This window comes from Triticum urartu, chromosome 2A, assembly GCF_056163025.1.
Source record: "Triticum urartu cultivar PI428250 chromosome 2A, HENAU_Tu73, whole genome shotgun sequence".
In the NCBI taxonomy this organism is placed as follows: Eukaryota; Viridiplantae; Streptophyta; class Magnoliopsida; order Poales; family Poaceae; genus Triticum; species Triticum urartu.
The window spans coordinates 329005429-329021548 of NC_141874.1; the positions used below are offsets into that span (position 1 = coordinate 329005429).

Consider the following 16120-nt stretch of genomic DNA (forward strand, 5'->3'; position numbering starts at 1 on the left):
TCGTGTAGTTTTAAATGTGCAGTTGTTTCATCGCTGCGAGGTTTGGTGTTCAACGACCTCGCCGTGCGTTTGACGAGCTCTGCCCCTTCGTTCGTGGGTGAGCACAAATGACAAGTCCACCTCCCCCATTAATTATTTGATCTATTCCGATGAAACTTGATAGCTAGCTATATATGTGTCTTGAATCATCAGTATGCGTAACCAATATGTGTCTCCCGTTCGAAAGCGTCATAGTTATAAATATGCATGCATTTGCATATTTATAACCTTGATTCTTTCGAATTGTCCAACGCTATCCATGGAATGACATGCAGGCAAGGGCCATGTACGAGCTCCTTGTGGTAAGTTTCTTCTGCAGATTAGCCAAAACATTCATGTAGTGTTTGTCTCATTACTAACTAGTATGACTGAGTCGTCAAAACCAAATGTGCAGTCTGTGTGCGAGAAGACAGGTCAGACCGCTCCGCCGATGCTAGTGATTGCTCCTGGGACCACGGTGAGTTTTATTGAATGGACATTACTTGCTAGTCTTAACATTTGAGTGTCATCATGCTAACAAGACATTGGAAATGATCTTTGGTGCAGCGTAACTCCAGACAAGCATCGCACGATCCTTCTCCAGCTACCGACACGAGCCACCCCGCTCCTACACCTCCTACATCTTGGTAAGTTTATCTAGTGTTTTGCTTAACACATGCATAAAGACCTAGACTTAGCTTTATTTCCTCCAATGCTTACCATAATGACCTAGACTTAGCTTCTTCACCTCCAAAATGACTTAATAAGCTTACTGACCTCCAAAACCATCCATTTTACCTAAGTTAGCTCTAAAACGATCTGTACTTAGCTTACTTATGTCAAAAATTGCATAATTAGCTTAGTTAGCTTATAGACGATCCATTTTACCTAGGTTAGCTCTAAAATGACCCATTTTACCTAGGTTAGCTTATAAATGATCCAGTTCATCCAAGTTAGCTCAAAAATGACCCATTTTACCTAGATTAGCTCCTAAATGATCCATTTTACCTACGTTAGCTTTAAAATGACCCATTTCACCTAGATTAACTCCAAAATGACCAATCTTACCTAGGTTATCTCATAAACGATCCATTTCAACTAATTTAGCTCATAAACGATCCATTTCACCTAGGTTACCTAAAAAACGATCCATTTCACCTAAAATAGCTTATAAATGATCCATTTTACCTAAGTTAGCTCAAAAAGATCCATTTCAACTAGATTAGCTCATAAATGATCCATTTCACCTAAGTTAGCTCAAAAATGATCCATTTCAACTAAGTTAGCTCATAAATGATCCATTTCATCTAAGTTAGCTAAAAAAGATCCATTTCACCTTAGTTACCTGAAAAACGATCCATTTGACCTTAGTTAGCTCATAAACGACCCATTTCAACTAAGTTAGCTCATAAATGATCCATTTCACCTTAGCTAGCTCATAAACGACCCATTTCAACTTAGTTAGCTCATATATGATCCATTTCACCTAAGTTAGCTCAAAAAGATCCATTTCAACTAGATTAGCTCATAAATGATCCATTTCACCTAAGTTAGCTCAAAAACGATCCATTTCAACTAAGTTAGCTCATAAATGATCCATTTCATCTAAGTTAGCTAAAAAAGATCCATTTCACCTTAGTTACCTGAAAAACGATTCATTTGACCTTAGTTAAACGACCCATTTCAACTAAGTTAGCTCATAAATGATCCATTTCACCTTAGCTAGCTCATAAATGACCCATTTCAACTTAGTTAGCTCATATATGATCCATTTCACGTAAGTTAGCTCATAAATGACATACTCTTCTTGTTCTAGTCTTCTTCTTGTTCTACTCTTCTTGTTCTAGTCTTCTTCTTGTTCTACTCTTCTTCTTGTTCTACTCTTCTTGTTTTAACTTTCTTATTTTTCATTTTGCAGAGTTCATTCACTTGACGAAAGCTTGCATAGATGGAGTGCTCCTTATCCCTTTCTCTGTTTCTTTTGTATCGTTGAACTATGCATGTATCGTTGGATGAAACTATTGTAATATATATGGTTGGATGCCTCTATGTTGAACTTGTTATGTATGATGGAACTATGCATGTAATATATATGGTTGGATGATGAAGTTATGTGTTGGATATCTTATATGTTTGCTCTGTAATGGCCTTTTGAAATATATCTATATATGTCATCTATATTTGTGATGAAAATTGTTGGATTTAATAAAAAACAGATAAAAGAGCCAATATGCAGGCTCTTTGCCGTCTGCCACCGACGGCAACGGGCTCTTTGCCGTCTGCCGCGGACGGCAAAGAAGGCACGTGGCATCCAGCTGTGCTTCCTGGGAGCTGACCCGTTTGGCCAGTTTGCCTACAGTGGCAGACGGCAAAGACTTTGCCATCAGTGGCAGACGGCAAAGAACCTGCCATGTAGTGACGTGTAGATGACATCATATGGCGGACGGCAAAGACACTAGAAAGTTTGTCGTCAGCGGCGGACGGCAAAGGCCTGCCGTTAGCCACTTAACGAACTGACAGCGCAATTATTGCCGTCCGCCTTCTTTGCCGTCTGCCGCGCTTTCTTTGCCGTCTGCGGCGGACGGCAAAGACTTTGCCATCAGTAGCAGACGGCAAAGTAGCTGTTTACCGAAGCCTACTTTGCCGGAACCTTTTGCCGTCCGCGGCTGACGGCAAAGGCCTTTGCCGTCCGCCGTTCATGCCTTTGCCGTCCGCCGTGGCGGACGGCAAAGTAGCTGATTCCTGTAGTGCTAATATATTATCAACCTTGGATGTTTTATATGCATTTATATGCTATTTTATATGATTTTTGGGACTAACCTATTAACCTAGAGCCCAGTGCCAATTTTTGTTTTTTTTGTTGTTTTTGAGTATCGCACAAAAGGAAAACCGAACGAAATCCAATTGACCTGAAATTTCACGGAGATCATTTTTGGACCAGAAGGAGTCCACGGAGTACCTGAGGTGGGCTATAAGAGTCCCAAGGCCACCACGAGGGTGGGGGCGCGCCCTACCCCCCTGGGCGCGCCCCCTGCCTCGTGGCCGCTTCGGGTACCCCCCCTGACTTGTCCCCGACTCCAACACCTCTTATATAACTCAAAACTTCCAGAAAGAAACCTAGATCGGAAGTTCCGCCGCCACAAGCCTCCGTACCCACCGAAAACCAATCTAGACCCGTTCCGGCACCCTACCGGAGGGGGAATCCCTCTCCGGTGGCCATCTTCATCATCCCGGCGCTCTCCATGACGAGGAGGGAGTAGTTCTCCCTCGGGGTAGAGGGTATGTACCAGTAGCTATGTGTTTGATCTCTCTCTCTGATGTTCTTTATTCGGAACGATCTTGATGTATCCCGAGCTTTGCTATTATAGTTGGATCTTATGATGTTTCTCCCCCTCTACTATCTTGTAATGGATTGTGTTTTCCTTTTGAAGTTATCTTATCGGATTGAGTCTTTAAGGATTTGAGAACACTTGATGTATGTGTTGCATGTGCTTATCTGTGGTGACAATGGGATATCGCGTGATCCACTTGATGTATGTTTTGGTGATCAACTTGCGAGTTCCGTGACCTCGTGAACTTATGCATAGGGGTTGGCACACATTTTTGTCTTGACTCGCCGGTAGAAACTTTGGGGCACTCTTTGAAGTTCTTTGTGTTGGTTGAATAGATGAATCTGAGATTGCGTGATGCATGTCGTATAATCATACCCACGGATACTTGAGATGACATTGGAGTATCTAGGTGACATTAGGGTTTTGGTTGATTTGTGTCTTAAGGTGTTATTCTAGTACGAACTCTATGATAGATCGATCAGAAAGGATAACTTTGAGGTGGTTTCGTACCCTACCGTAATCTCTTCGTTTGTTCTCCGCTATTAGTGACTTTGGAGTGACTCTTTGTTGCATGTTGAGGGATAGTTCTATGATCCAATTATGTTATTATTGTTGAGAGGACTTACACTAGTGAAAGTATGAACCCTAGGCCTTGTTTCCTAGCATTGCAATACTGTTTGTGCTCACTTTTATCATTAGTTACCTTGCTGTTTTTATATTTTCAGATTAAAAAAACCTATATCTACCATCCATATTGCACTTGTATCACCATCTCTTCACTGAACTAGTGCACCTATACAATTTACCATTGTATTGGGTGTGTTGGGGACACAAGAGACTCTTTGTTATTTGGTTGCAGGGTTGTTTGAGGGAGACCATCTCCATCCTACGCCTCCCACGGATTGATAAACCTTAGGTCATCCACTTGAGGGAAATTTGCTGCTGTCCTACAAACCTCCGCACTTGGAGGCCCAACAACATCTACAAGAAAAGGTTGTGTAGTAGACATCACCTAATGTACGCAAATAAGAGTGAGAAGAGAAGCAGCGCAACGGTCGAGAAGCTAGAAGTGATCAAGAAGTGATCCTGAAACTACTTACGTTCAAGCATAACACAAGACCGTGTTGACTTCCCGAACTCCGCCGAAAAGAGACCATCATGGCTACACACGATGTTGATGCATTTTAATTAAATTAAGTGCCAAGTTCTCTACAACTGGACATTAACAAATTCCCATCCGCCACATAACCGCGGGCACGGCTTTTGAAAGTTTATACCCTGCAGGGGTGTCCCAACTTAGCCCATCACAAGCTCACGATCCGCGGAGACAATCCTCCATCGCAAGACACCCGATCAGACTCGGAATCCCGGTGCACAAGACATTTCGACAATGGTAAAACTAAACTAGCAAGACTGCCTGACTGTGCCGACAAATCCCGATAGCAGCTGCACATATCTCGTTCTTACGGCACACCGGATGGGATAAGCTACGAGTAAAACCAACCCTCAAGTTTCCCCGAGGTGGCCCCACAGGCTGCCCGTTTCATACCAACACTTAGAGAAGCACTGGCCCGAGGGGTTAAAATAAAGATGACCCTCGGGAGCGCGACTACCAAGGTTGGGCCTTGCTAGAGGAGTTTTATTCAAAGCGTATTGTCAAGAGGGTCCCATACCCATCATCGTTTAAGGGACACAAAATCAAGGAACATAACACTGGTATGGTGGAAACTAGGGCGGCAAGAGTGGAACAAAACACCAGGCATAAGGCCGAGCCTTCCACCCTTTACCAAGTATATAGATGCTTTAACTAAATAAGAGATATTGTGATATCCCAACATATCCATGTTCCAATATGGAACAAACTTCAACCTCACATGCAACTAACAACGTTATAAGAGTGGCTGAGCAAAAGCGGTAACATAGCCAAACAATGGTTTGCTAGGAAGGTGGGTTAGAGGCTTGACATGGCAATATGGGAGGAATGATAAACAAGTGGTAGGTAGTGCAACATAGCGGTAGAGCGAACAACTAGAAAGCAAAGATAAAAGTGATTTCGAGGGTATGGTCGTCTTGCCTGAAATCCCGCAAGGAAGAAGAACGAGTCCGTGAAGTAGACAAACGGACGTAGTCGAACGGATCGTCAAAACGCAACGTTACCGGAACTAACAAGAAGAAGCAACACCAGAAAGAAGCAAACAACATGGTAAACAACCATCACATAAACATGGCATGATGCACAATCAAGTATGATGCATGTCCGGTATAATGAGGCATGGCATGGCAAAGTGCAACAACCAATACTACAAATTAAGTGGAGCTCAATATGCAACGAGTTGCATATTGACAGAACACCACATGACTTATTTAGTTCTCTCTCGGTTATGTACAAAACAATATTAAATATTTTTAAACATGGAAAGAGGGTGAACATACATGAACTACCTATCTAGGCAAGTTTAAATGAGGCCTGAAACAACAAGCAACAATTCCAGAAAATCCACATGAGCATATTTCAAATTTGGTACTGTTCTGCCCTATATACAATTTTAGAGTTGTTAAACAAGAAAATAAGTACACCATGTTAATCTATGCATTTTTCTACCCCATTTACATATATAATTTATTTAAAACCAAGCTACGGTTAATTACTTGTGAAATAAAGCATTTTAACATGGCATTATGCAAAATAAACACAAACAGATTTTAAACATGCATGAAAGCTGCATATTATGAAACTAGACGAAAATCTAAGCATTTTACATATATAATGTTTTTACATGTGACGCATGGTTGGTGAGTTAGGATATGCATGAAGCTTAGGGGGGTTTCTGCAAAACTGGTAAACTCTGGAATTATTGCTAAAATCGCGGAGCCAAAAAAATATGACATGGGCCGAATCTGGTGGAACTGGGCTGCACACATCAGGCCTCAGGGAGCTGGCAGATCTGGGCCTCGGCCCGGTTTGGTGGAGAGGGAGGCCCGCAGGGGCACGCTGGGCCGGCCTGCTTGTGGCCCACTCGGTCGCTGGAGCTGGGGAGGTTGGGCATGTGCTGCGAGCGAGCTCAGCGGGCGCCGTCTCACCGGGAAGCAGAGCGGCAATGCGAGTGCGGGACTAGCCAGCGACAAGTAGGCGATGCAGGACGAACACAGGAGAAGCGGATCCGACCGGAATGCTCCAGATCCGGGCGACGGCGGAGGCAGGACGGTGGCTGCTACTGCGGTGGTGCTCCCATGGTTGTCCTGCAGAACGGGAGGGAGAGAGAGGGAATGTGAGAGGGAAGACGAGGGAGAACCAGAGGGAGGAGGGGAAGAACAGGGCGGCGGGGTCCGGCCTAGGTGGTCTCCGGTGGTGGCTCCGGCAAGGCCGCCGGTGAGTACGGGGTCGGGCGGCGCCAGGAGCTTGATCGAGAGCTCCTCTCCTCGATCTCGCTCGGGTAGGAGGACGATGAATGGTGGCGGCGCGGCGCGGGCGCCTCGGGCCCAAATTAGCCAGGGGCGGGCCATAGATCGGCTTCCAGGGCCCCGGCGAAGTGGGGGGGCGGGGCGCGACATGGCTTGCATCGATTGGCTGGAAGGCGGCTGAGAGGTGAGGTGGCGCGACGTGGTTGGCTGCGGGGGCGCTGGCGGCGGTGCCAAGTGGCGGAGGTGGGTTCGCTGGCACGGATTTGGAGGAGGGAAGCGGCGGCTGGCTACGGAAAACGGGGAAAGGGTAGGTAGGAGGCCAAAATGGCAGGGGGAACGTCTATTTATAGCAAGGGGCTAGGGTTATGGGGTTTAGAGGGGTTTGAGGACGTCACGGAGCCCTCTGATCGTGATCGAACGGTTCCGAACGCGAGGAGGGGTTAGGTGGGCTGTGCTAGAGAGAGATGGGCTGAGAAGAAAGGAGAGAGAGAGGCCCGGCAGCAGTTTCGGAGACCGAAAACGTCCGACGTTTGACCAACTATATTGTCGCTATAGTTATGCGTTGGGGCATCAAACGAACTCCGAATGTGATGAAATTTGACAGGAGTTCTATCTACACTATAATAAGGCCGCACGCCAACTTTCATCCCATTCTGAGAACATTTTCCATCCACTTATAAAATAATATTTTAGAGGTGCCGCGGGCGCGTGCAAGTGTGTTTGGGATCAGAACGGACAACGGAAGGAACGGGGAGAAACCAGACGGATGCAAGTTTTGGAAACATGATGATGCAATGCACATGATGGCATGGCAAGATGCAACACGCAAGCAAAAGACATGGCAATGACGGCGAATAACTGGAAGACACCTGGTGCATCGGTCTCGGGGCGTTACAACATGATTAGGTTTCCTAGGATTTACAAATCCGGGAGGTTGTTTAACATACACTTCCACCTCAATTTCTCCATTGAGAAAAGAACTTCTAATGTCCATTTGGTATAAATTGATGACATGGCGATTGGCATAAGCAAGTAATATGTGTATGGACTCAAGTCTAGCAACAGGGGCATATGTCTCGCCGTAGTCCATACCTTCGAATTGAGTGTAGCCTTGGGCGACGATATGGGCCTTGTTGCGTACAACTTGTCCATGTTCATCTTGCTTATTCTGAAACACCCATTTGGTTCCAATGACATTGTGGTTGTCGTCCGGTATCGGTGGGAAATGACACCTATGGGGTCACTGGGATCCCTTCTATGGTTGGCGGGCGCAGGGTTGTGCAAAGAGCGGGTCTGGCGGTCAGCACGCAAATCGTTTACCCATGTTCGGGCCGCGGAGATGCGTAAAACCCTAGTCCTGCTTTGATGTATATTTGAGTGTTCTTGTGTTCTTGAACTAGCTGCGGTGGCTCTCTAGTACAAAAGATCTAAATCCCCCTCCAGTACACCTCGGGCCTCCTTTTATAGACAAATGGGGTCGCCACAGTGGCACACAGGAGGTGGAAAGGTGTACAGGGGCTGAGTCTATCCCTTGGCATCGTCGGACAAACGCATTTAATGCGCTACCGACGTTCCCCTCTTGCTTTATTAGGGACGGCAAAGAAGCTCGTCCCAGCTATCGTCGCCTCACCTGGCTTCGACGCGCGTCCAAGCTGACGAGGCGTTGTAGCGCCACGTAGGCTGGCTGCTGGGCTGGCGCGGTGGTGGAGCTTTCATGAAGATCTACATGCCACCACGCAGGTGCTTGCTGAGTTGGTGTAGAGGCCGCGCGCTGCCACGCAAATGCCTGCTCAGCTGGTCGAGCTAGCAGCTATGTGGGGGCGGCGATGGAGTCTTGGTAGGTGTGGGCCTGGCTACAGCCCCGCAGGTGTCTTCGGCAAGGGCCTTGCCGGGGGCCCGACAAGGGTCTTGCCGCGGCACTACGGTCCTCCTCGGCAAGGATCTTGCCGGGGGGGTCTCGTGGATTTTCTTGGCAAGAATCTCGCCAAGGATCATCGTCTTCTGGTTCTCTTGATCTTTTGTATTTAGGATCCTTACAAAGACCTGCATGCGACCACGGAGGTGCCTCCCAAGCCTTGGTTCCAATGTGGTTGCTGGTGTTGGAACCCCTTGGGCTCAAGGGTGGCGCACTCTGTTGGCGTCAGGCAAGTTGCCTTGGCAAGGATCTTGCCGAGGCTGCGGAAGCCACCCCGGCAAGGGCCTTGCCGAGGGAGTTCACCTTGCCCTCTTGCTCTCTTTGTGCCTCTGGTCTTGGCGTTGTTGTGGTCATCTTGTGTTCCGGCTATCCTCCCCCGCCCTGCTTAGTGTGGCCGTGGGCGCGGCTCTGACTTCCCGTGCATGAGTAAAGGGGCGCAAAAGGAGAGCCCCTCCTTTTGTACACCGACAGGATCCCCCGAGACTGGGCCACACATAAGTGCGACGCGTTGTTGGGCTAGGCCCAGAACGGTGCGCGGGCAGGTGGGGAGGACTTTTACTGTAGTAACTTCTCCGTCCGCTGCGCTTCCCCACGACCCGCGTTGAACGCGCGACGTGGGGGGTCATGCGTGACGTCGGGGTCATGTGTGGGACGGTTTCCGAGCGCATGCGTCACATCATGGTAAAGAGGCTCAGCCCATTTATTGAGTGGGCTCGGGTCGTGGTCTCCAAGGCGCCCGCGCCCCACAACCGCGGGGCGGAGAACGGCCGTTTCGTCCGTCCCCTCGATTTGTGCTCACCCACCATGTATCCCCCGTGCTCTGAAGATGGTAGGCGGTGGGTGTGGGCCTTGAGTGACTGATACGTCTTGAGCTTGCGTTGGTTTTCCCCGAAGAGGAAGGGATGATCCAGCAGAGTAGCGTAAGTATTTCCCTCGATTTTTGAGAACCAAGGTATCAATCCAGTAGGAGCCCATGCTCAAGTCCCTCGTACCTGCACAAAGCAATAGCTACTCACAACCAACGTGATTAGGGGTTGTCAAGCCCTTCACGGTCACTTACGAGAGTGAGATCTGATAGATATAATATTTTTGGTATTTTTGGTATAAGATGCAAAGTAAAAAGTAAAGGCAAAGTAAAAAAGCAAAGCAAGATTAAAGTAATGGAGATTGATATGATGAGAATAGACCCGGGGGCCATACGTTTCACTAGTGGCTTCTCTCAAGAGCATAAGTATTCTACGGTGGGTGAACAAATTACTGTTGGGCAATTGACAGAATTGAGCATAGTTATGAGAATATTTAGGCATGATCATGTATATAGGCATCACGTCCGTGACAAGTAGATCGAAACGATTCTGCATCTACTACTATTATTCCACTCATCGACCGCTATCCAGCATGCATCTAGAGTATTAAGTTAAAAACAGAGTAACGCCTTAAGCAAGATGACATGATGTAGAGAGATAAATTCATGCAATATGAAATAAACCCCATCTTGTTATCCTTGATGGCAACGATACAATACATGCCTTGCTACCCCTTCTGTCACTGGGTAAGTACACCGCAAGATCAAACCCAAAGCTAAGCACTTCTCCCATGGCAAGGACTACCAATCTAGTTGGCCAAACCAAACGGATAATTCAAAGAGACTTGCAAAGATAACCAATCATACATAAAAGAATTCAGAGAAGATTCAAATATTATTCATATATAGACTTGATCATAAACCCACAATTCATCGGTCTCAACAAACACACCACAAAAAGAAGATTACATCAAATAGATCTCCACAAGAGAGGGGGAGAACTTTGTATTGAGATTCAAAAAGAGAGAAGAAGCCATCTAGCTACTACCTATGGACCCGAAGGTCTGAGGTAAACTACTCACACTTCATCGGAGGGGCTAGGATGATGTAGAAGCCCTCTGTGATGACGGCCCTCTTCCGGCGGAGCTCCGGAACAGGCCCCAAGATGGGATCTCGTGGATACAGAAAGTTGCGGTGGTGGAATTAGGTTTTCGGCTCCTGTTCTGATCGTTTGGGTGTACGTGTGTATATATAGGAGGAAGAAGTACGCCGGAGGAGCAACGAGGGGCCCACGAGGCAGGGGGCGCGCCCCCCACCCTCGTGACCGCCTCTTTTGTTCCTTGGAGCAGGGTCCAAGTCTCCTGGATCACGTTCCCGAAGATTTTTATTCCGTTTGGACTCCGTTTGATATTCCATTTCTTCGAAACACTGAAATAGGCAAAAAACAGCAATTCTAGGCTGGACCTCCGGTTAATAGGTTAGTCCCAAAAATAATATAAAAGTGGAAAATAAAGCCCAATATAGTCCAAAACAGTAGATAATATAGCATGGAGCAATCAAAAATTATAGATACGTTGGAGACATATCAATGACGAGGCGGGGAAACGGGCCGCTGCTGATTGGGGCAGGGGGTCGGCCTCGATTCTCTGCGCCCCCGATGGTCAGATTGGCTAAGTGGGGCGGGCGAGTCTCGACCCCATCCCTTCATAAGAAGGGGGAGGGGATGGCACCCCACAATCTTTCATCACCCCTCTCCTTCCACCTCGGCTCCGCTCTTTCATCTGCCATGGCGAGAGGGGGCGTCGGTCCTTTGACGATGGCAGCGAGGGTCTCTGCTCGACAGTGCGTCCCTCCTTCCCAAGAGCCCGCGGTGGCGGAGCCGGCCATCAGGGGAAGGGGGAGGGGGCAAGGACGGCCGGCGTGGCGCTCGGGGAAGAGGGGGACGGGGCGGCGCATCGGCCTTGCCTTCGCCAGCGATGCCTCCCCCAATGGAGGGCCACGTCGGGGACCAGCCTCGTGAGTTCTTCATCAGGCTGCGTAGGGCACCGCGTCGCCGCCTTCATCTCCCTGCGCCACTCGCTTAGGAGATGGAGCTCGATCCGCCCCAGACCTTGAGGTTTCATATGAGGGGCTGCGAGAACGGCGGCATGCGGGTCGACGTTGACTTTCCCGCCCCTCACGTCATGTACCTTTGCCGTGGATGGAAGACTTTTGCTCGTATCCACAGCCTGGCGGCGGGGCTCATTCTCTGTTTCAAATTAATGGAGAACAGCCTGCTCTCTGTCAAGGTCTTTGGAGACTCTGGAACTCGCCTGAAGTGCTGCGTGGAGAGCTCCTCTGACGATGAATACTCCTCCTCAAGCGGGAGTGATGAGGAGGACAACGACAGCGACAACGAGAGCGTCGAGCGAGGGCATGTCGACCTCGTCTCTGACTGACCGCGTCGCCCCTCCCTCCGCCGTGCGCTCTGCCGAGGGCCTTCCTCGTCAAGCACTCCATCGGTGCGTTCCCCGTCTCCTCCCTTTTGCCTTCGTTTGCCGCACCTGGGAGGAAAAGGGCAAGAACGGGGATCACAGGGCACTTATCTTTTCTAGTTTGTAAGCCTGTGGGCACTCGTCAAATTTCAAAATTTGTAATCCCCTTGCTCGTGTACCCATTCCGTATAAATTGTACTTGTTTGCAATGTATGAATGAAAGGAAGGGTGTTTGCCGGGTTTCGTTTGCGCATGGGCGAGGGCCACACCGAGGAACGTGTCCTTGTTATCTTAAGATAAACATGGTATCCCGGCAACAGGCCTTGCCGTCCTCCTGCTCTATGGCCCCACTACGCTCACGCTCTTGGCGGAGGTAGGGGCCGAGTTGGATTAGGCCTTTCACTCGCCCTCTTTCCATCGCACTACAACCAAATTCTGGTCCAAAGTAGAGTTTTCAGACACAGGACGGAGGGGGCAAAATAGTACGAGAGCGAGCGAAGCCTTATACGTTCAAGGTTCATACGGGCGCACGGAGTGGGGGAGAAAAACTTATCTAATGTTGCAGCCCCCGGCAACCTTAGCTTGCCGCGGTTAGATCCTTGTGTCTGTAGCCCCTGGCAACCTTGGTTTGCCAGGGCCGGAACACCGGCTCATTCTTTTTCTTCCCAATAGCTCAGCAGAAATGTCCATGTACCCTGCGAACCAAAGAAGATGGAAAGGAACAGAGTGACGCACACTCGACCTCTATTGATGCGGAGAATCCTACGATCATCCCCATGTACACTCAAGCATACACCTTTGGGCCTAAGGTGAACTCGCTCCTTCCCGAATCTTCCCTTTCCGCATGTAAGACATGGATGCTACTTCAAGCGCGGACCTTGTGCATACTCAGGTACACCCGAGGAGACCATGGAGAACCCAAGGACCAAGGCCAAGCGTGTGCAGAAGCGACGACGGAAGAAGACGGAGACAGCTCCAAGACCCGGACATCCAGCCGCTGGAGACGACCCCTACAGCAACAGCCTCCCAGCCGCCAAGTGCTACAGGCCCCGGACATCCAGCGTCAACCCCGGACATCCAGTGCCTCGCCATGTCCCAGACATCCGGCCTCGCCCCCAGAAATCCGGCACCCTCCAACCAGAGAGCAGAAGAATCGGGCAAATCCAGCCCGGACATCCGGCCAGAGGCCTGGACATCCGGCTCTTCATGAGCCGCCGGACATCCGGCCCCCAGCCCGGACATCTGGCACCTGCATGTGCGCAGAGATCGGGCCAAGGGCCCATGTATCCCCCTCTCACTTGCCCCTTCATGGGCTAGCACTATATATACTTCCCCACCTCCTCCTAGTTAGGGTTAGCGTTGTGATAGCTCATTTGAGAGATAGAGCTTCGCTCATCCATATCGGATCTACTCCACGAGAGAGACCGCGGCCCCTCTATGGAGAAGATCCACCTTGGATTCAAGACCCCTCACGGGAAGATCTCCTTGTGGATTCAAGACCTCCTCACGGAGAAGAACCGGTTACCTCTTGTATCGTTCGTTGTTGACTTTGGATCTTGTATCTCTCTTTGTGTTTCGAGAATCTAGCACATGTGTGATCATACCTGTTGGTTTGAGTGTTCTTTTGTGTTCCCCTCGTGATTTTCCCCTCGTTTCCCTCCTCGTATTCTTCGCGTTCTTCGCGGGATCCGCTCCTTTCGTGAAAGATCGGGCCACTAGGGTTCTACCCTACATCATCTTGGTATCAGAGCCAGCTTGTCTCATGATATCATCTTGGTATCATGAGCCACGTTGATTACGATTTCGGAGCCTCCCTGTTGTGTTTTCTATCCTAATTTTGTTGATTTTGTCCTAAATTCGAAAATCCCCACCAAAAATAGCCCTAAATTTTTTTTTGATGTGTTGGTTTGACGAAGTTTTGTTGATTTTGATCCATGGATTTGCTTGGTTTCGAGTGGATCTAGCATATCCTCAATTTTCCCCACTTTCCATCCACGAAATTCATCAAAATTTTCCCTTGAAATCATCAATTTCCGCCCCAATTCGAAAATTTCCGCCCCAAACGAGATCTGAAATCGTCGGGCCGGACATCCGGGCCTCAGGCCGGACATCCGGGCCATCGGGCCGGACATCCGAGCCCCAAGCCGGACATCCGACTCCTGGAGCGCCAACTCTGCACGGTTCTGGACATCAGGTCCCGGATTTCCGGCCACGAGCCCGGATGTCCGGCCCCTGACATCTCAGCCATCCCCGTTTCACCGTTTTGTCCATAACTAATTCATCCGGAGTCTGATTTTCGCGTTCTTTAGCTCGTTGAAAAGCTCTTGACATCCCCCTTCCATCAAAAATACTACCATAACCATTTGTCTCCATAAAGTTTTTGGAACTTTGGCATCTTTGCCTAGGGATTCCACCACAACCTCCGCATAACCACCACCGACTTCCGCAACCTAACCAATTTTGTTCCCCGTCGCATTAGTGGTTGCTTGAGGAGTGATTTGAGTCTCCTAAGTTGTCTAGGCTACTTAGGGATGGTTTCTTCTTCATCAACCACCACCACCACTTCCGCATAGGCTTACCAACCATACACTTCCACCATCCCAACTTAACCCAATTTTGTTAGTGTTGTGAGTTGTGTCTCCTAAGGTGTTTTGGCTACTTAGGGACCGTGCTTTCAACTCCGACACCGTGTATAGCCAACCTTACCCTCCACTTCCGCATTGCCTACTCGTATAACCCATCATTGCACTTCCACAAAACCACCATCGCATCCCGCTACCATCATTTGACATTTGAGATTTTGAGTTCGCGGTTTTTCCGTTTCCTAAGGTGTTTCGGCTACTTAGGGACAAGTCTCCATCATCTTGGTATATCCATCAAGATCACCGCCACTCATCATCACCGCGGACGGTAACCTCCATATCATCTCGGTATCGAGGTATCCCTCCATTGTATATTCCCTTGCCATTGCATTGTTAACCCCTATCCCATTTTGCGTCACTTGCCTGTCGAGACTAGCCATTTGAGTATTGCCGGCAACGTTACTTGTGCACATTAGTGATCTCCACCATACATTGCATACATACCATATCATATTGGTATCATCATATCATCTCTTGTGCCTCAAGTTTGTCCCCGCATATACACAATTGCTATCTTGGTTTGTGCATTGTGCAAAAGTGGCCATACAAAAAAAACAAAGAAAGAATAAGCTTTTAAGAAAAGAAAAAGAGTGAACAAAGAGCTTGTAAGAAAGTGCCATAGCATCATACCACATTGTCAATCCGATCATCTTGGATCATACCACCAGAACATCATATACATAGTATACTTGGGATAGAAGTTCATACATTTTTCATCTTATAGGTTGTGCACAAGTGTCGTATCCGCCTATTGAGCAATCGTGCTAGCGTCTCTCTTGAGTTGTGCAACACGAGCGTTTTCCGTGGATTCCACATTTTGAGCTCATTCCTTGATTCCACGACCCCATTTATCTATCTGTGTGTGTGTTTCCGTGTACCCCATATTGCTATTGGTCTACTTGTTACACTTGCGAATTTGTGAATCTCTTTCAACATTATTGACTCTTGCTAACATTTTACATCAAATTTTTGTGCCACTATCCTCACCGAGCTCCACCATAAGCCTTATTTGTGTAGGTGTGAGAAACCGACAAGAATTGGTACCAATTGTGCTATTTCCTTGTCCACATTGGAGTGATCATTGATCCACCTTCAACTTCAGTCAAGGTACATTTGGTATTCGTTCTTCTCTTTCTCCCACTCATATTTGCTCGAGTATTGTGATGGATAGGCAAGGCATTTCATCTCCGGTCTTCCATAACAACTACGGCGTGAACAACTACATCACCAAAGCGTCAATCTTCGATCTACAACGACAAATGCAAGACGCACAATCAAGATTGCGAGAGCGCATCGAGAACCTCTCCATCGACATTCGTCACTCCGAAGCAAGGAAAAGGGACTACATCGACAACAAGCTTTCCACACAAAAGAAGGAGCAAGATGCAAGGATGGAGGAGATTCGGGCCTTGAGCAAGTCTACTTCCCCTTTGTCATCTTCAAGGCGGCGGCGAGCACATCGATCCTCTTCGGAGCGCCCAAGCGATACAAGCGCAAGTCGTCCACGTCCACATCTCCATGGAGACAACTAT

The 16120-nt window shown here is 48.3% G+C and overlaps 1 long non-coding RNA gene across 1 annotated transcript; it reads left to right on the forward strand.

Moving 5' to 3' along the window:
• Nucleotides 1-300: 300 nt before the first annotated feature.
• Nucleotides 301-657, forward strand: LOC147984994 (uncharacterized). Its single transcript, XR_015615089.1, has 3 exons — nucleotides 301-341; nucleotides 434-496; nucleotides 586-657. It is a non-coding gene; the product is annotated as an uncharacterized LOC147984994 (long non-coding RNA).
• Nucleotides 658-16120: the final 15463 nt, after the last annotated feature.